This window comes from Phalacrocorax carbo, chromosome 3 (assembly GCF_963921805.1).
Source record: "Phalacrocorax carbo chromosome 3, bPhaCar2.1, whole genome shotgun sequence".
Lineage (NCBI taxonomy): Eukaryota > Metazoa > Chordata > Aves > Suliformes > Phalacrocoracidae > Phalacrocorax > Phalacrocorax carbo.
Window position 1 is genome coordinate 62,136,827 of NC_087515.1, and position 20,854 is coordinate 62,157,680.

Below are 20,854 nucleotides of genomic sequence, written 5' to 3' on the forward strand. Positions count from 1 at the left end.
GAACCCCAGGCGAGTTGTGGATGGAGGAGTGTACATGTGGTGCCTGGGGCAGCTGAGCTGGCAGAGTCATGGTCTGCTGATGTAGAGGGGATGGAGGGGAGAGGTGGTGGGAACTGCACCTCATGGCATTGACCCCAGCTGCTCTTCTTGCCCTCCCACCAGGGCTGTGCGAGCTCAGGCTCTTCCTCCCATCTCTCCCACCCCATGACAAGGCCTGCCAGCACTGGCCTCTTTTTCATATTAGTTTCTGCCTATACTGTTGAGAAGCCTCTGTTGGCAGTTTCCCCTGCAGAGCATTTCAGTTCTTTGCTTTCCAACTGTTTTTCTTTCTTTTGGGTAGCAAAGCCTTTAGAATAGGGAGAAGAGTTGGCTGTGATAGCATTTACTGCCTTATTTTGCTACAGGTCATGGCTTGCCTAGCCAAACCAATGGGAAACTTCTTCTGATGTTAGCAGCAGTGATTCCTTCCTTCATTAAACTGATTCCTGGTAAGCAGAGGAACACTATCATTTGAACTGCAGTGACTTCACTGCAATGCTCTGACTTCCCTCCTATCCTCTAACAAACCCAGTCCAGCTAGTCAAACGGCACTGCTAACTGGGCATGGTGGTATTGCAAGTAGGCTCGTTACGTGTTTAAAAAAAAGCTTACAGAGGAAAGGCAAGAAAGGCAGCAGTATCCTGGGTTTTCAGGTAGCAAAGTCTGAGTCCTTGAGCATTTCTCGCTTGGTGAATGGGGCAAGTTTTGCTGTATGAGCACATGCAGTTAATGTTCAGTTATGTCTCTCTTCAGAGTGAGCACATTTTTTGCATTTGTTTCTTGACATGAACATCAGGAGCTGTCAGACTGTGAGAAAGGCTGAGTTTAACACACTTTCCTTTCACTGGAAACATTCCTGATTGAAGTCTGCACAGTGGCTCTGTGTGACACCTCCTGGCTTGCCATATGGCTCCATCATTGAGCCCAGAATCATCCTACAGCCCGGGGGGACAGGTGGAACTCAAATACTGAACAAGTGCCCAAGAGTCACTGCTCTGTTTTCTTTGATGCCGTAATTACTAGGTGTTACAGGTGGAAAATACTACCACCAACCCCCAACACCCCCACCCTGTCCACAAGCACTGCAAACTCCAGGAGCCTGAGCCTGCAGGAAAAAGGGGCTGTTGATGTCTCTATAGCAAGGAGAGAGCAGCATCCTTGTGTTGGCTGATGATGGGTGACCAGCTGGAGGGGCAGTTGTGCTCCCTCTCCAGCCCTGAGTTCCGGCCTCTTCCAGCCTTCTGCTTTGGCTTTCAGACCTCTGTCCATGAGAACAGACCTGGTGGGGCAGGAATGTGGTCCCAGTGCCTCATCCCCCCTGCACAGTATAGGTCCTCCATCTCATTTCTGTAGGAGGCAGCATTTACCAAGAGCACAATACACTCCTGGTGGTGTAATCTACATTGCTGCTGGTGCCATCAGCTAATTTGCTTGGATGTGCTCTAGCAGTCTCCCCCATTTTACTACCCCTCCAGACAAAGCCAGTTTAAGGTATCTCAGCAAGACAAGTAAACATCAGGTGCCAGCACTGGGCTGCTCCTACGATGGCAAAAGGGAGGGAGAGGGCAAGCAGCAGAACTGGGAGAAATAGCCCTTGGGACCCAGGTTTGTCTGTGTGCGCTTCCGGCGGTGGGGCAGGGCAGAGCAGGGGCTGCTGCTCCTCCAAGCAGCGGTTCAGCAGGAGCTGCTGCCTCCCTTCACTGTGAGCCTTGCCTCCACAGCCAGCCTGGCTGCCCAAGGAGCATCGCTCTCCAGGCAGTGTAGGCAGGAGAGCTGTGATGGTTTTCACACTCTTGGCAACTTGCTCCCTTGGGTGGCTGCCTGCTTTACCTATCCCTTGAGCTGGTGCTAATCCCACCAAATAGCCTAGGCAGGGCCTCAGCTGCTTCACCAGCACCTGCCTCCCAGCACTAATGGCCACGAAGGCCTTGAATCACCTCATCTCACAAAAGGAAGTATCATTTCCACTGAATGCATTTGGGTCAACGAATACACAAAACCTCTGAGGTGCAGAAGAGGATTGTGTGAAAGTCAGGTTAAACGCAGCTTCCATTGTGCCACAAATACAGTCCCTCCCCAAGACCTCCCAGCCCCATGGTTAAGCCACTGGTGGCTTTACCGTGACACAGTGCAACAGAGGAGGCCCACAAAGCCCTGTGGAAAGAGCTTTTTGTTTGTGATCAGCAGAAAATAATCAGCCTTTAAATGAAAAATGTCTCTTGGGCAACACTCCAGACGTGCTGCCTGCAGCCTGCAGGCATAGTCTAGAACCTCTGAACCTGCAGAAGCATAAATAGAAAAGTCTCTATTACACTTAGTAGCAGGAAAATTGTTACAAGTTGGAATTGTCACAAGGAACCGACCTTCATAAAGCTATCACCTTTCAGGGTTCAGAGCAGTCACAGATGGAATATCCCCTGAATTTTTCTGTGCAGGTAGTAAGCCATAAAAATATCACAGAGCACTTACTGGAGCATTACCCTTCATAGCCACTGTACAGCGAGGATGAATTTCAAGTGGAGGCAAAAGCCTTTGTGATCTGGTTGCCAAACCTGTGAACCATTCCTGATTGTTCTCAGTCTAAATGGTAATCTTCCCTTTCCCCTACAGAGGTTCACAAACTACCTGACTGGGCTAATGCGGGTGATTGTAGTAATTAAACCGTAATTTCCAGAAATCTGATGAGTTTTTTTCATCATGCAGATTCAACTGCCTAGATATTAGTTTCCTTCAGCTCTCAAACCAATTCCTGATTGCAGTAGCACGCAGGACACACTCTAATCAACTAGTGCAGATCCAGACATTGACAGAAGAGTTAGTTTGCGACCAAAGTCACTGCAGTGTCTGGTTTCTGGACCTACTGAGCAATTATCAGCAGCATTAGGAAAAGGTAACATGAGCATAATCCCATGCTTACTTTCTGGTTATTAACCAACATGCCAATCAGAAATCCTTTGGATTTATGTTGGAAAACTTATCAATGACAAACTTCAAGAAGTAAGTAAGGCAAACCTTTTGTTTTAAAGCACACATCATCCATAGCAAACTGAGACCCTGAAGGAACTTATTCCTTGGGATGTTGTCTAGAGGACATTTCCTGACAGTTGATGTTTATTTTTGTACCAGTCATCTTCTGTACCTCAGAGACTGAGTTTGCATATTGCTTATTAGGCGCTAATTTCATTACCTACTCCTGGTAGGGAAGACATTAAATGAGGTGCATACTCCTCAAACATTTATGGGAACAAGATTGTAGAATCATTAAGGTTGGAAAAGACCTCTAGGATAATCAAGTCCAACCATCAATTCCTATTCCAAAGATTTTCCACTGGGTTTTCCACTGAGGTAGTGCTGGAGAGATCAGTGGACCCAGACCAACTCCTGCCATGACTGCAGAAGCAATTGCAGAAGATGAGAGGAGCAGTGCACTGAAGATGACGCTCAGCTGGGCTTTCAGGAGAGTCTGATCTGCAGCTTTTATTGTGACACAGGGAAAGTCATTTAATTAACCACTGTCTTGATTTCCAGCCTGATAATGAAGCTAGCACTGCATTTCCTTGCAGAGGGAAACATCTGTTCGGGGGGTCTTCACATTGATAGAACAAGGAGTGGGGGAGCTTGGGCTCTGTGTGATCTTTTCTGTGTTGCGCTAGTTCCTTCCCCTGCCCAGGCAGCCAGTTCCAAGCAGGGAGGCTCACCATGTACTGAACTCTTCTACAGAGATGATGGAGCTCATCCCAACACTGAAGATCTGATTCCTGTCATCACACAACCATATTTAGTTGCCTTTTTTTTTCCTCAGTGGTGTGACAGACTTGCTTTCCAAGCTGAGAAAGCTCAGGGAAATATCTGCAGAGGTGCAGAGGGGTGAGTCATGCGGAGTCTAGGGACTGACGGCAGAGACCCCTGTGTGGAAGGCTGTGGTTAAAGGAGGTGGGAGGGTTTCTTGCTGGCCACAGGACTGAAGTGGGCAGGTGTAGATGAGTCAAGTGAAGGCTGCTGCAAAACAAGATCTCTGAGGGTGAAATCAGGGGGGTTATGGTAACACGAGGGAGTTTTACAGGTCAGCTCGAAGCTTCGATTTCCTTTCTATACTCTCCTACTACTTCTTGACAACCATGCTGCCCCTGCCCTTCACTTTTTCCCTTCATTCACTTTTACTCTCTTCCTGTTTTTCATCCTTGGTATGCTTATACTAGCTAAATGCTCCCTTGTTTAACCAGCTGATGATAGTACTGTAAGTCTGCTTTCATAGCCTCTCTGATGGCAAAGTAATGAGTAAAATAATAATACTATCACAGCACCAGCCATATGGAAGCATAGTGTGTGGGGTGCTGCCTTTCAAGGGAAGAGTGGGTGTCCACCCCTTGCTCTGGTCCAGATATCCTGTATCATCTTCAGTGTGACATTTCACCTCTCTGCAGCACAAGTTCCCATCTGTGGCATGGGGTTAATAATGTTGCCTTTACTCACAGGAATGTGGTTAGGAAAGGAGTAGTTAACAATAGGAGGCACTCAACGCAGCCATGGGGCTGATTTGTTAAGAGGTACACATAAGATAGTCAGGAACTGCAGAGATCTGGAGCAAACCCAAAAGATTAGTTTTTTCGGAGTGAGACATGTCCCTTTATTAACTGTTAGCATAACAGGACTCTGATCCATGTGGGGATCCCTCTTGTTTTATAATACAAGTAATAAGTGAAAGTACTTCATATTAATCGAGAGCAATTTACTTGAGAAAGAGTTTTGTGAAACAGGCCTATTTATAAGCACAGAAGTAACATAGCTTCTCGTACAGGTTGGTTCAAAACAATTCATAGAAACTGTTCTGACGAGAAACTCAGAGGTTGGCTGACATTATTATAGATGGTGTCTGCTTTCTTTGGAAATGTTACATTTTTATTGAAAAACCCAAGACTAAAAATATCACCCAAACTAAAAAGCTTCTTAATGGGAAAAATCTGTCACAGTTATTGGTAGAGACCTTAAAACTTTCATTTCAACTGTTTTCTAGCTTTCATGTGAGCTCTAGAAACTTGGCCTGCGTGACTCGCCTTTGTGATTTTGATAAATTACAGTCTCATGAAAGTTGCAATCCAAATTTGTTCAATGAACCCCAGAAGCATGGTTTTCACACCAGGAAAGCTAAGCATGTTTTGAAGCCGTATCGCCCTGGCACTGACTGTTGATACCAGATATATACATATGGCTCCAAGACCAGTCACTGGGGTCTATGATCAGATGAATTGGATGTGGTGAACTGGGAGCAGAGCCCATGCTGCCAGTGTGACAAGAGAGACATCCAGGTTGTCCCCAGATGCAGATGCATTGGGGCATCCATGCAGCTTCAAAGTGACTGGAGGGACTTCAGGTGTTACTGCCCTCTTCCTACTTGTCACCATTGCCTGTCTGGAAGTTATAGCCAGCAGCAAAGGCTGGTGGGTGGGAGCTCACAGCTCTGGTACCGAGTCTGCTACTGCTGTATTACGGTGCTGAGTGGTGGGGCTTAAAGTAAACCAGAGATTTTCCCCTGGAAAAAACCTGGGAGCACTCTCTTGCTCTGTTTTGCCTGCAAACTGGTGGGAGCAGGACGCTTACTGGGTGGGCAGTGACAAGCAGCATGCAGCTGCTGGGTAGCAGCTGCCTCCTTCCCAGAGACTGAACCGTACAGTTATTCCACAGGGGGCAGAGTCTGTGCTTCCACCAACACACCTTGTTTAAAGTGGTAAAACTTTTATTATGTGTCCAAGCCTCAGTCATAACCAGCTTATCTCTAAACAGCTAATCATTTAATTTCATTTCTAAATGAAACTCTCAGGCAAGCCAAAAAAGGTTTTTCTGACCTTTCTGCATACACACAGCTATTCCCATGTATATGCCACAAGAAATGTGTAGGAGCAAGTGCGATGTTGCTGCTGGACACATCTAGGACTCAGCTGAGGCCAGCAGTACTGCAGACATCTGGACAAACATATCTTTATCCAGAAACGGCCAGTACTCTACAGCACTTGCAGGATGCTTTTAGAGAACAGGATTCTGTGGTGGTTTTTTGTTTTTTTTTTTTTCAAAAGTCTTGTACCTAGAAAACAGAGCTTGTAAAAGGCTTGCAAAAGTGATGGGGGCTTCAGTGCTGCGGCCCTGTCAAAAGAGTGGTCTGAGAAGAGAGAGCGTCAAACTGAGAGATGCACTGACGAAAATCAGGAGCATCACATTGCAGGTCTCTGCAAAGGCTAATTAACACCCATGACAGCTTACATCCTGTCTGCTGGTGGAAAGGAAACATGCTGTAGGCGTCCCAAGGCTGACATTCATGCCTGGCATTTCCCCCATTCTGCCGCTGTGGGGAAGGCAGCACAGCCGGCAGCACACAGGCATGCAGACCACTGGCACCCCGGGCCTCAGAGAGCTGGCAGGCAGACACCCAGCTGGGGTGGGGGGCTTGGGGAAGCAGCATTGCTCTGATGGGGGTTGCAGGCTAACAGGAGAGGGGGAGTCCCTGCTGATGCCTCCCCCTAGTTAACCGCTGGTCCTTCTGCCTCAGCAGTTTTCTGAAGTTTGCTTCAGCACTTGGAAATCTTGGAAAGGCACGTACAGCCTATTAACACGCAGAAGAACCAGTGCTCCTGGGCCTGCCAGGAGTGACGGTAACCCTGGTCATTGCTGGTGATGCTTCCAGGGCCTCCAGCCAGGACCTCCCCACACTCGGCAGTCCATGGCAGCCCACGGAGGTCTCCTGCAGCAGAGTATCATCCCTGGGCTCACCAGGGCACCAGCTTTGCTAGCAAACGGGGTGCTCTTGGAGACTTTCTCCATCACTGGCACAGAAATTGTTCAGGTGTTCCCAGCATGGCCCTGACTGAGCCAGCTAGCCCTTGCCAGCAGCTCCTCACCACCGTCTGGAAACTGGCACCATCCCCAGTGGGCAGCTTAGACGAAGTCTCCCTGCTTGGCAGGGCAATAGCCTTGAACAGCAAGGACGTGGACTGCCCCATGCATGCCACCATTGCCACAGCCTGTGGTTGGCGTCTCCCCAGTCACTGGGTGAGGACTCTACAAAAGACAATATTCTGCCCTGAGCCCAGGGCATGGGCAGGTCCCAGCCATGCCAGTGGTGCAGCCCTGGTCTCTTTAGCTCCCTTGCCCACCCAGCAAACCCACTATTCCCCTGTTCAATTCATAGATCAGAGCTGGGTGAGAGATTCCCTGGTGCTACGAGAGCATTTGGGAGGCTAAGTCCATTATAACAGCACCATCTACCTCTTCTAACTCGGCTGCCTGAGGAGTATCCTGCGAAACCCACGCAAGGGCACACGGCTGCTTTCGGGCCGTGCGGGACAACCCTGGCTTCTCCATGGACACTGAAGACTTTCACCTTGGCCACCCACAGTGCTCTCCCCTGTAGGGGTGGAAGGTTTCTTACCAGACACAAAGGCAAAGCTGTTTCCTCTAGGAAGACATACCACAGGACCTTTTCATGTTTCTCCTGTGCACAGAGCACCAGCAGCTGCCGCTTTCTGTGGCAGCCGGGTGCCCTGCCCTGCCGGTTCTTCCAGCTGCAGCTCCCGTCACCTCGGTTGCCCATGGAGAAAAGATGGAGGGAAAGCACTGGATGTTGGGCAGAAGGAGACCTGTGGGAAAGAAACCAGGCAGGAGTGGGAGCAAGTGAAAAAACACCTCCCCTTCTCAGCCTGGCAGGAGGTCTCCAGCCCCACACTCACGATTGGTTGTCACCATGACTGCGTGAGCAGGGGGTCTACTAACACCGGCACAGAAACTGCCTGTCTGGCCCAGGGAGGAGCTATAAAGCTATAAAGCTACAAATCATGCCTGGAAAAGCACTGGGGGGAAGCAGGGAAAAAGCGTGTGTCTCCATCCTGGCGCTGCCCCAGGAGGCCCCCAGTTCAGGCAGGGAAGTGCAACTTCCAGATGGGGGAATCTGAGGTGAAGATGGACGGATGACTTGTCTGTTGCACTAGTTGGAGGGTGCATGTAGCCCAAGCCCCGGCTGTGTGGACCCATATGCAGGTGGTGGTCACATGCCAGCCCGAGTGCAGTGGGGAGCAGCAGCCCCTCTGGAGGCCCAGACCCACACCCAGCCACTCTCCTTCATTTCTGTGCCTCCTTGGCTCCAGGGCTGCTGGGTCAAATAATCACAAACACAGAAGTCTCTTTTTCTAAAGCATCTTGAGAGCCTGAATCACTTTTGCACTTGGGATTTAGTGGTGGCAGCGTACAGGCCTTTTGGAGAGGATATCCCTGTCCCTCTCTGTATTCCCATTCCATGGGTCATCTAGCACTGGCTGTGCAGACCTGCATTAGCTACATGTCTCTGAGTCCCTCATAACCCATCCAGGAAGCCTATTTTCTGACCCTTGCCCTTCACACCCTGTTGTGACTTGGGGAGACCCTGCCAGTGCCTGGGCTGCAGGGCCCTCCCAGGGCCGAGACTGGAAAGCAAATCTGTGCACCTGCTGGCAGTGGGCTTGAAGGTGAGCTCCTGCAGCAGTGGGTGGACATTGCTAACCTGCACAGGCCCACTCCAGTCCCCACAGCTGACCTAGGTGGGACTCCAAGCTACAGGCAGAGCAAAGCCAGGCTAAACGTTTCAGGCTTAGGAAGGTCTGGCATTTTCCTTTTCCACATGATTTTCAGTCCCATATGTTGTGCCATCGATTTCCTACATGCCTGCAGGAAACTCACTTTGTCTTCCTCCTCAGCATCCTCCCCGTGGGGGAATACTGAGATTTATGGGTGAATGAGAAGCAGGTAAGAGCTGGGTCCTGTTACTACTGCAGTGCAAGTGTACTTGGCATGTACATGGCCTACTTGTGCCAGCATTCACAGGCACCTTTGAGAGCAAGAAAAATGAGAGAGGGAGGGCTGCAGGGCCCTCCCAGTGCTATGATAAGCCCCAGGGTTGAGCTGAGCCAAGTAACTGTCATCCTGCTCTTGCTCATGTGTGCCTGAGGCAGTGCCCCTTCCCTGACAGAGAGCCTTCGGCGCTCACTGAAGCTAGAAGACCTGGGCAAGTCTCACCTCAGCAAGGTGAGATAACTCCAGGCTTGTTTGGAGATCAACTTCAGACTGTGCCATGGTGTCAGCTTGTATGGGCTATTTCAGCCACCAGCATGAATGGAGCCAGAGGGTTTCCACCCACTCCCCATCTGTGCTTTCATATTTGACAGGCTTTTAAACTCAGTCATACAGTTAACCAGTGCCTCCACTGCCAGGCAGTCTCCTGATAGCCAGGCCCGGGAGTACTTAGCACCCACAGTCAGCCAAGCACGGGTGCCTGGAGCTTCACAAGGCTGCAGGGGACCCAGAAGGGCTCTGTCCTTGAGAAAACCAAGGTTAAAATGCATAAACTCAATCAAACAGCTCTTACTGCATGACCTCTGCTACTCCTACTCTTTCTCCTATCCACACATCACCTCCCACAAACAACACCTTTTACTTCAGTCTCCACAAAGCTGGTTAATAGTTAAATATCAACAAAAGCAGGAAAACCTTTGCAGTTGTGCACCAGCCCTGAGCTCCCTGCTACCAAGCAGCTGGCACGGTAAGTGAGGATTCAGGAGGAAGCAGCGTGTACTGTGTATGTGGGTGTGCTCCTCCTGTTGCACATTACTGGAGTATCGCTCGTGTTTCTCATTCCACACGTGACCCTGTCACCTGCTCTGCAGAGGAGGTGACATGTGGCAAGTTGTGAGTGAGACGGAACAACCAAGTGAAGCTGCAGTTGTCTGACGTAGGAGAACCTTCATACGTCCTGATGGTGTGCTTCACACCATATCCCTCTGACTCTGCTCTCTTTGAGGTCCCTGAAGATTTGAGTGTTACCTGTCACAGGAAACAGGTGTAAATGAGGTAGAAATTCCAGCTGCACTTCTTAACCCTTCACAAGAGAGGGCAGACTGGGAGACACAGGATCCTGAGTCAGTCTCAGCCTGATTCACTGGAGGATCTGTGGCGGTGGACAGACCTGTGGTTTGCCAGAAGCAAATGTCTTTATTGCTCTTCCAGGGCAAATGCAAGTATCTATAGGCCACCCAAGCCTCTGGAGGACCCTGGTATACTGTAGATAGGTCTGCGTGTTTGGGTTTTATATGGAAACACAACCCAGCTGCTGGACCTGTTGTATCATCAAACACCAATCTTGTCTCCTCTCTTGTCCCAGGCAGCAGTGACATCCCACTGTCCACTGCCAGGAAGCTAAGTGGCAGGCTCTTAGCCTCTGATTATGTCTTTTAAAACTCAGGTGTTGAAGGAATTAGGGCTGGTGTGTAGTCACAGTGGTTCCCCTGCTCCGCGTGTATTGGTGGATTAATGAGAGGAGACCAGGGCACAGAAATTAGCCCCATAAAGCTGCAGCCTGAGGCAATGCTGCTGGTTTTGCATATGAAGGAATTGGCAGTCACCGAGATTTCAAGTACCAGGTGAAAAGCAAGGGATGAGGAACTCCCGCTGGAGGATAAAGTACCTCCTTGGTGCTTCCTGCACAACGCTTGTCCCTCAGTGGATGTGCTATTTCATTTTAAATCAGTTATAGCCATAAAAGAAAAATGCCCTTTGCTTTAATGTCAAAATGAAATCCCACAAAGTTGCCCACCACTGGGCATGAGAAGGAATTTTGGCCAAACTCATTGCATCCGCTTCTTACTGAACAACATAATCAATACAAATAATATCAATACTGTCAACTATTGTTTTGCTAAGCCTCTTGTATCCAGCCTGACAGCACAAAACTCATCCAGGGAGATGCCTTATCCCTGTCCTCGCTATGTATCAACTGCATGTAAGCCCTTTTGCTTCTTAGAAACACTCTTGATCAAAACGACTTGTCGTCTTTGTGAGTTGGTCTCTACACTGTGTATCCAATTACAGAAAAATTATCAAAGTTCTGTCTGGGTATGAGTTTGCGTTTCCTTGAGACTTTCAGCTCTTTGTTAGCAAGACAACCATTTGTAAGGTAGCTTTTAGATACTCAAAGCTTGATATGACCTTTGGGTATATAAAAAACAGCAGAAGTAAGGACATTAATTTTACCTTACAAAAGTGTTTGAAACACTGGAACTGAAGGACTGTCGACATGCTGGTGTTTGTACTTTTTAAAGGGTTTGGAAACTTGATGAAACTGCAGAAAGATACCATAAAAACTGCTGCAAGGTTTGAGAAAGCTCTGCAGTGTGAATCTGGAGGATATCAGTCCATATAGATTACTACAAGGAAGATTAGGAGGTGACTCAGGGTATGTGTGTGGATTCATTTATGTATGGGAAACAGCTGCCACAAGGAGCTCTTGCAGGCAGAAATAGGCATTAGGATAACTGGTAGCTCTACAAACTGGGAAAAATAAAATGTGGAAATAATGACACCGTTAATAAGCAGTTGAGAAAGTTTGAACCTTAGAAAAAAAAACCAAGGTAAATGGCAGTGTTTCTGTTGAGATCTCCAGGTAGAAAGGAAGAGCCTTTTGGGGGGGTGTATGTGTTAACTAAAAGCAGAAGTATTTTAGTCAGACATATATTGCTTGCTGGGCTTGCTCCAAGACTAATCAGCTGAAATTCCAGTGTGGACACGCAGCTGGACTAGATGATTTCATGGACTCTTTCCTGGCTTGGAATGGTGGATGAACCTGTGTCCATGTTACCTGTTTTCCTAAGGGAAAAAGAAAAACATCTCTCTTCTACTTGTTATACCCTCATCCTCCAGTCCTCACCTGAGCACAGTTTCCATCAGCTTCTGCAAAGTGTTGTTCACATAATCCTGTGAGGCCAAGGCCAGATGTCACTCTTGGCCCTTCTCCTGGCTCAGACCATGACTCTGATGTGCCAATTTCACTGCTTCATTGCAAAATAAGGGCCCAGTTGCAAGACAGGAAAAGAATAAGCATCTAAAAGGGACCAGACACATCCAGAGGCATCTAAAGAGACAACTCCTCGCTTTCTTGGGCAAACCGCAATATTTAACTACAGCTAGCCATGCTTCGCTCTTATCTGTTGTAAGGTTGGCCCCGGGGTGGCCCTGGCTTGCAGCCTCCCAGAAACCCATCAATGAGCATCCATCTCCTCTTGGCTAACAGCAGTAACCCTACTTCTACACAAGAAAATGTGTACACTGGTTGTGTCTCACAAATATCAAGTCAAATGGATTTTTTAACTTACGCTTCTCTTTTCTTCGTATAATATCTCTAAAAATAACCCCTGAAACCCCCCTACCTTGAAAGTTTTTGAAAAATAACAAAAAAACCCAAGAAACTCTCCAGTCAGTTATAAACAGACGACGGGAAAATCCTCCACTTGACTAATTGTAGTACTGTGACCAGGCTTCGTCTCTGGGGATTTCTCAAAGTTCAACTTCTGCACGAGTGAGCTAAGAGCCAAACCGAAAGTGAAAACCAGGCTCTGCTTGGAACCCTGCTGAGCCAGGCACAGGTGAGCTGGGTAAATCTGCGACTCCGCATTTACTGACATACACCAAACAAAACAAACAGGTCTTTTTGGTGCTGGCTTTAAGAAAAAATGAAGAAAAAAGAACAGCTTCTCAAAATCTCATTTTTGGCAGGCTGCTGGGGATTTGCTGAAAGTGGAAGCAGCACACGAAATTGACTCACATTTCAAATAGTTTGTTTTCCACTGAGGAAACCTTACTTTTTTCAGTGAAAGCATTTTGTATTCAGTTAAACTTTTCATGATGCAGAAGTCATTTCCAAACCAGTTTCAGTCTTCCCTTCATTTTGCAAAGAGATGAATCTAACCTATTTTTTCCTCAGCATTTTTACCATTTTGACCCTGATGGGGGCTCACCATGGAGCTGGCTGGGGCGAGCAGCACAGTCAAGCAGCCGCAGCTGCCCCATCAGCACCCTGCTCACTAACCCAGACCCTGCAAGTGGGCATGTCGCTGTCCCCATCCTCACCCAAGGGAAATCTACCCGCATCCTAACTTCAGAGAGCCTGCTCATGGCAGACGTCTCTAGGCTATTATGTTTAGGTTATAAAAATATTTCCCAGGAAAATGGTAGCAGGTTCTTAATTTGAAAAGGATTACCAGGCCCCTTCAAACTGATAACTGTCTCCTCGCATCGACCCCAGTTACCTGCTGTGTGCAGGCTATAACCTGCTCACAGAGAAACCTGGTCCCTCTTTCACCCGTAGTGCTCTGATTTGGCTGAGTCCCAGGCACTGCGCTATAATAAGGAAGGTTAATAATAATCATGCTAATGGCTAGATCAACAACATCAGAGTTAATCAAGCGTGCCCACCCTCGGACCCCAAACCCAGCCTCTCTATATATAACACAGTAACTCTCCTTATCAAAACAGTCAGTTGTTTATCTAGCATTTAAGCATTCATCACTGGTTTTCAAATCAGCCATCTGATGTTTCCGGATTTATGTATGAAAGGTGCAAGCTTTCGCTTCAGGCGAGTGACTTGCACAAAGCCTGTGCTCACCTTGAGGAAGTCATCAATATCCACCACTCTTGCACACTGGTGTTCAGCCACGGGCAGCTCTCCTCTTCCAGCTCTACTTTACTATTTGGACTTCTCCATTCAGATCCTGGTAATACGGTCTCTGGTTCAGTGGCTATCTAATGAGCAGATCCTTCAAAACAAATGGAGGTGAGAGAGCCAGCAGCTCTGCTTATTTTAAAGAAACTTTGAAATGTAATCATTCAGGAGGATACTAAAGGCAGAAAGGGAATTTCCCTGGACAGGCTTGGTCTGAGGGGGGCTGCTAGCACAGCTACAGGGAAGTCCATAGCACAGAGAAAGTTAGGTCCAACCTTTTAGCAGATTTCATTGCTTCACAGATCATAAATGTTCCCCTGGACTCTTTGCTGGGTCAAGTGCTCATTTCAGGGTCCCAGCTCTATCTTTTTGCAAGCTTTGCAGCTAGAGAAAAATGAAGGAGGCTAGGCACTCTGAGGGGAGCCAGGCTTCTTAAGCCCTTTATCCTCACAAAAAATGCATCAGGAGTTGAGTAGACTGTGTAGGCCATTATTCAGAAAATGCTGCCACTCTAAACAGGTGCCAGCTGGATGTGTTGCAAACTAATATGTAAATAGAGCTGGCTAGTGAGTTTTAGCAAAGTATTTGCCCAGTGGACCAGGACAGCTCTTTTGTAGCAATATAAGGAAAGGTTTTCTGAACCCTAGGAGACACAGAATGGGTTTTGAATTATGATGATCCCTCGTATCTGGTGTTTGGTTTTTGGTTGGGTTTTGGGATTGTTTTTCTTCCCCTGCATCTGCTCTGTATGCATGCATCTAAACTCTGTGTGGCTCATACATCGAGTAAAAATTATCACGTCCTCCTTCTGCATCCCATCCAGATAATTAAGCCAGGTATTTCGAAACGCACCACAAATCAGTCTAATTTTCCTTTTCCTTACAGCACTGGAGGAAGGGACTCTGTGCTTCAGGGCCCAAAGGATTTGCATTTGTTCTTAGAAAGACCCTCTCCTCAGGTAAAATTGTTAGCCTAAGCTCTAAATCCTGTGGGGAGAAAAACTACCAGATTTTCTGAAAGAGTCTTAAACCGCAAACACCCCTGGACAACATTTCTCTTCACACAGGCAAAACATAGAGCCTGTGCACAGGTCAGCCAGCCCACCACACTTCGTTGACTTTTCCCTTGCCTCCTACATTCAAACAAGTTGGTGCTTCTTCATAAAGCCCACACTTCTTAAATTACTCAGGGGAGGAACTTAATTTATCAGTCTGAAGGGCTGGGAAATAACAGAGGCTACACCTTCTGATTCAGCCTCAACTGCAATATTTGCCTTACTAATGGACAAAGTGTATATTGTGTTTCCCATCAGTGCTATTCATTTCTGCTGAGAAGTGACTTATCAGAGAGAGCTGACTGAAAAAGAACAGAAAGATCTAAATGTATTCCTATCTAATGTCTTCTCACAGTCAGTTCAGATGTCGTTTTTCATTTCCATTGTTTGGGGTAATTAAAAAAATTTCAGTTATTGTATTAGATACACTTCCAATCAGAAATCCCCCTAGACAATACTTATAAGCAGAATTCTTAAAATTGATTTGCAATGTCACTTTTGCAATATGACGATATGGGTTTGGGCTTTTTTGTTGTGTTTTTTTTTTTCTGCTGAGAAGCATAAGGAAGAGCAACAGTCTTTCTTCGTTCTTTGGGGTGGGTTTTTTTGTTTGGGTTTTTTTTTCATTTTTGGCAGTTGTAAATATATACATATTCATCTACCTTCTTGCAGCAGATAGCATTAAAAAAGCATAATTTCGAGGAGCCTTCAAGGAAAAAAAGAGTAATTAAATCCAGAATTTTTACTATAAGCCCATTCAAGCATTTTTTGTCTTGCTTATATTGCGTGAAAAGGCTAAAGCAATAGCAGAACACATTAATTCACTTTGTTAGTCATTCTTTAACATGACTGTATGCTGCTTTATAGAGAACAACCAAGATAAGGGTCTCTCTGGACGTGACTCAGAGAACTGGGTGATGCGAAAAGCATAGGCTCTTGCAGAGAGGAAGGCTCTCCTGCCTTCCAGGACAGCAAGCTCAGAGTCCTGCTGCCATGACTTAACGCAAAAAGGCAGCATATGTGTCACAGCTTGCATGGATTAGACAAACATTTGTTAATTTATTCTATTTTGGGGGTAGAAGATGCCCCAGAAGAATGCTCTGGGGCCCTACCAGCAATCTTTCCTTTGAACACTGTGCTCTTCTGCCCATGGGGGCAGAAACTGATATATGGGTAAAACTGAAATGATTAGCAGTGTATTATCATTTCTACTTGTTTTAGGCAGACAGTGTCTAATGAAATTAGAACCTAAATCAGCCTTCTCCTATGCTCTTTTGTCAAGAATAAATAAAATTAATAAGCTAGGGACTTGGAAGAAAAAGCTTCTTATAAAGGCATAAGAATTGCAACTATTTCTGAAGCAAGTAGCATCATTTGCCATTAGAGATAGAAAGCTGGGATGGGTGGAGCACCAGCCTGATCCAACTTGCTAATTCCTACATTCCTATGTCTTATGTACGCCTTTTTCCCCAATGAGATGGCTCAAGCTGAAAATTCATCTGTGTTCAAGGCTTCCGTGAGCTGATGAGTATTTGGATACAGAAGTTAGCTCTGGTCACCTGTAGGGACTTCCCACCACCACACGTCTTCACAGATCTTGGTTTCAATTGCAACTACAAGCAGAAGTTCTAGAATAGCACAGGAAAGGATATTCCCCAAATTGTTTCTAAAATTGGCCAGTAGAAGAAAGCTGGTAAGACCTACAGAGCTAATAAAAATGTTAGCCTCATTCACAAGGCATGTGTTCTTGTTGAGTGCTCCTGCCACCCAGACTTTTGGGCTTCCCCATCCTTGAGTATATTTTAAATATAATGTAAGCGGACTATGCTTGGCTGTTCAGGGAACCACAAACCATCAGAATCAGCCCATACTGCAGAAGGCTTCAGGTTGTTCGAATGTGTTTCTTGGGGATTAGCTCTGTAGACGCCTTAACACAATCAGCATGGAGAAAGGTCAGGGTAGTCCCCTTAAATTGATACTGTATGGCTCAGAACTGTTATGGATGTGAATTATAAATACAGTCTGCAAATCTACTCTGGATGTCTGTATTTTTCTTCCAAGTAAAAATGACAGAATTGTGTAACTATGCAGTTAATGGGACGGATCCTGTTGTCTTTTCTTTACATAATGCATTTTTATAAGGAGACTAAGACGATAATATTCAGGTAGCTCTGTTTTAGGCCAGCCTCCCCAAACATTCAAGTTTTCTTGTTCAATTTGGAACAACTAGATGGAATAAAAATAGCTTGTTTCATGACATATGGTCACCCACTCCAAAAGCAGAATCCTGCTTTATCACCATCAGCTCAGAGCAGTGGCTGGGAGGTTGTCTGTTACAGTGGCTCTGTACCCAGTGTCATCTGATAGCCCTGGAAGACCTTCCCAAGGCTGTGAGGACCATCTGCACTGATTTCAGCTCCTTCTCAGCACAGAGTGCATAGGCTGAGAGCAGGTGGTGTCTGGAGAACCAGTTAGAGCTCCCTCACCTTCCTCCTGGCCCTGGGGTTTGGGGTCTGGCTGCAACAGCTTCCACATTAAAAAATACTTGCAAGAGACACTTAGTCCTGTTAAGTTTCATACTGTTTGGCTGACCTCCTCCACTCTGCCTCCGAGGGTGTCTCTGTCATGATACCCCATGCTAAGATGCTCCATACAGCAGAGACAAGAAGCATGGAGATGTCTGGGAGCTGGCTGGCAGTAGTTCCAGGGACCAACCAGGACTTGAGGAGACCTGGAGAAGAGTAAGGCCACCTCAGGCATGTCTTTTTCTCACCTTGCAAAGCCCATCTTCTCCACCTCTTTGTCCTGAAGGTGAGGAGGATGTCAGAGGTGCTGCTGTCCTAACCTTGCAACCGAGGATCTCATCTGAGGGGACACTGAGGTACCTCAGGAACATGGGAAGACAAAGTGCCCCAGTGACTTGGACTGATAAATGTAAATGAAGTTCAGAGTATTTAAAATGCAACCTGCATGAGCTTCAGCGGTATGTCACAGAAAGGAAGAGTTTTTTTTATTTGGGCTGATAGATACAGGTTTTATCATGTGTGTTCTGATTTCTGAAGGTCTTCAAGGGCTTGAAGTTGTCTGTGAAATGTTAAAACCCTCAAGTGAAAAATGTAAAAAATAGCTTGAAGTCACACAAAGGTGGTGTTGACAAATAACTGTTTCTCAGGCATCCAAGAGAAGAGATTTTTGACTCAGTTTGGGCTAGCTGAATGCTATTTGATGAAGCATGAATGTGACAACTGTAGACTTTTTTCTGTCTTACCAGATAATCTGAAACCCCATCTCTGGCCTTTTTCAAATATGCTGTGGTTTGTAATCACTAAGTAGTCTGTCAGCTGCTGTGAGGACAACACAAGCAATGGTCATCCCAGCACTGGGGGAAGACCCTGTGTGGCAATGATGACCAACATGCCCCAGATAATGGAGAATTCTGGTCATGGGAATGAGCAATTCAGCAAATTTCTCAAAGAGCAAAAGGCACATAGGGGCTTTCGAAAGAATAACACAAGCCAAGCTAGGTCACTTGACTGGCAGCAAAATGAAGAGCTCATTTAAAAGAAATCAGGCATATCTGAGCTTTCATGCTTGCACAACAAGCCACTAGGCACTGAGGCAAGACACCGACCAGCTGCCATGGATCATATGATGCCATTGGTCACATGAACCAGCTTTGCAGAGAAAATCTCTCTGATGAGCCAGATTACATCGTTACTCAGCAGATTAGCTGCCCTGGCCCTTGCAAAAAGTTACCTGTCTTTCACATTTTGTAGCATTATGTATTCTTAAACACTTGTTCTCAAGAGTCCTTAGCAGGGTTAAAGAGAGAGACAAAGGCCCCCAGTCTCCATGAGGTGATAGTGGGCAGACTTTTACCTTTTCATACTCCAGTGTAGATTGTTGCAAGTCTAAAAATTATTATACCTTGTCAGATTAAAAGCACTGGTTTTCCCTGCTTTCTTGTTTAGTTCAGCACAAGGAAGTAGACTCTGCTCCTAGTTTATCAGCCTTCCACATGCAAACAAGAAGTGTGACACCTCAGAACCTGCCAATTTCTCTCCGAGGAGGAGGGCATGAAGAAATGTCACCAGCAATTGCTTTCTGAATGCACAGTGGGCTGGAACGTCCTCTCACTGGCACTGCTATTGTGCAGTCTTTGGAGGAGACCCTTGCTGACATGTGCAATCACGACTGAAGATCTGTCTCTTTTATTCCTTTTTTGCTTTTCTGCCTTCTGCTTAGTCAAACTGGAGGCATAAATCCAACTGCTGTCTGGGCCTGGGAGCATTTTGCACTCACCATGCCCTGGGCAAAGCAGGGGAGAACCCAGCTTAGAGCATCCCCAGTAGCATGATGGGAGCCTAAAGCAGATATTACAAAACTGTCAGGAAAAATCAGATGTAGGAATCCCAAGCTTCTTTGTCATAAGAGGGGCATCAGAGTGGTACGGACCCATGCTGCTGAAGGGAACCTTGAGATGCTCTTCAGTGCATAAAAGAGCAGAGTAAGAGCTACTGCTGGGGAGAACAGTTTAAGAGCAAGGTGCTACTGCTATTATGTGAGCAGTACAGGTGGAAGGAAAGTAGTGGTGTTATTTCCTAAGAGCTGCACAAGGAGAATGTCTGTCTTTATCAGGAACTGAAAGAAGCACTTTTCTATAGAGAAGTACAAGAAGAAGTTTTTATTCTGTCTCATTTTATTTCTCCATCTGGAAAATAGGCTTCCTCCAGTTTTCCTCTTAGACTGAAGGAAGTGTGCTACCATTCCTGTTGTGTGCTACTGTGTATGTACTATGCATTTACCACATGTTTATGTGTTGTGGGAAATACTGAACATCTGAGCCTATGGTTTAAGCCCCTTTACAGTCAATGGGAAGAAAGAGGCAGTTCCAGATGCAGAAGCCCTCTGAGCTGTGTTAGGTTCCTACTGTAGGACAGGATTCCTCCCCAGGTAGACATGCCTTGTTGTCTCTCTGGACTATAGAGAGAGTCTAGATGACTAACCTGGAGGTAGATGTGTCAGTTTAGACAGAGAAAATAGCCAGTGGATGTTATGCCCACTACCTTTTGCACTGACAGGGAAGGTCTCATCCGTTCCTCATGACACTCCATGGGACTGGCTGTGTTCACTCAGTCTCAGCCTTTCGCTGCATCCTCTTTCAGTAAAAGCTGTTACTTTTTGCTGTTTGAACAGCACCTTGAGCAATGAAGGTCAGTCCCTGCTCCTTCAGTGAACCCTCAATGTTGCCACACACAAAACCAATTATAATCATCATCACCAAAAATGAAAGTATGTTTGCCTCATGCTTCTGTCATTGCAGTGTTTAGATAACAATGGTAGTATAAATGGCAGGATGGAGGGGAAGAAGAGATACATGTCATAGGTCAGAAGACATGGCAGTGCCAGTCAGCATGTCTTCTCGGCAGTGACCGCTGCTGATTTCTGCCATCCAAGACTCCCAGAGATGGTTCCCATGGTTGCGCTAAGAAGGCAGCCTAGGAGTGAGTCCCTGCTGCTCCCCTCTGCAGCTGTGGCACAACCTTCTGCCTGAAGCACAGCTGGGTCTTGGTGAGCTGTGGCTTGTGTGCAGTGAGAAGGCAGCATCAATGTGTGAAGAAGAGCAGGAGTTACTCAGCTTCAGATGCAGTAGATCTTTTTCTGGCCCACCAACTTCCCTCTTGGCACTTTCTGGTGAATTTTGGTGACATTTCACACAGCTGTGCTGGGTTGTATGTATGTATGGTTGTATGTTCATCTCCCAGCCAATCATCTGGGCTGCCTCAGGCTTGTGTCAGAATCTCGGAAGAGAAAGTAGAGGCACCACTTTGTATTTAGACCGTGACCACATATTTTGAATCGCTCCTTTCCCCTTTGTGAACAGGCCATGCAGCAACACCATAACAGTGAGGCCAGGTTTGCAGGAGGGAGCGTACTGAGAGGTGTGCACGTGTAGACTGCTGGAACAAGAAGAGCAGATGTGCAGGGATGCATCTTTTGTGTACTCCTACCAAGTGGAAAGTGGTCACTCTTGGTCACAGGAGACCACAAATTTACTTTCACCTAAGAGTCATCTAAAACCAATTAAACACCAGCCAGCACCATTCCTCTTCGCAATCCTGAACTGCAGGCCATGACAACTCTGGAAGACAGGACAACCTATATAAAATCTGGAGAACCACTGAGTTCTTTTTATTTCATGACAGGCCTCACCAGTAAGTGGCAGTTATACAAGATGTAGAGATCCAGGA

At 46.6% G+C, this 20,854-nt stretch overlaps 1 protein-coding gene across 3 annotated transcripts in view; it reads left to right on the plus strand.

The window, feature by feature from the left end:
- Positions 1-20,854, plus strand: part of TAGAP (T cell activation RhoGTPase activating protein) — a 54,513-nt gene that overhangs the window by 9,485 nt on the left and 24,174 nt on the right. The gene's annotated exons all lie outside the window — the stretch shown is intronic.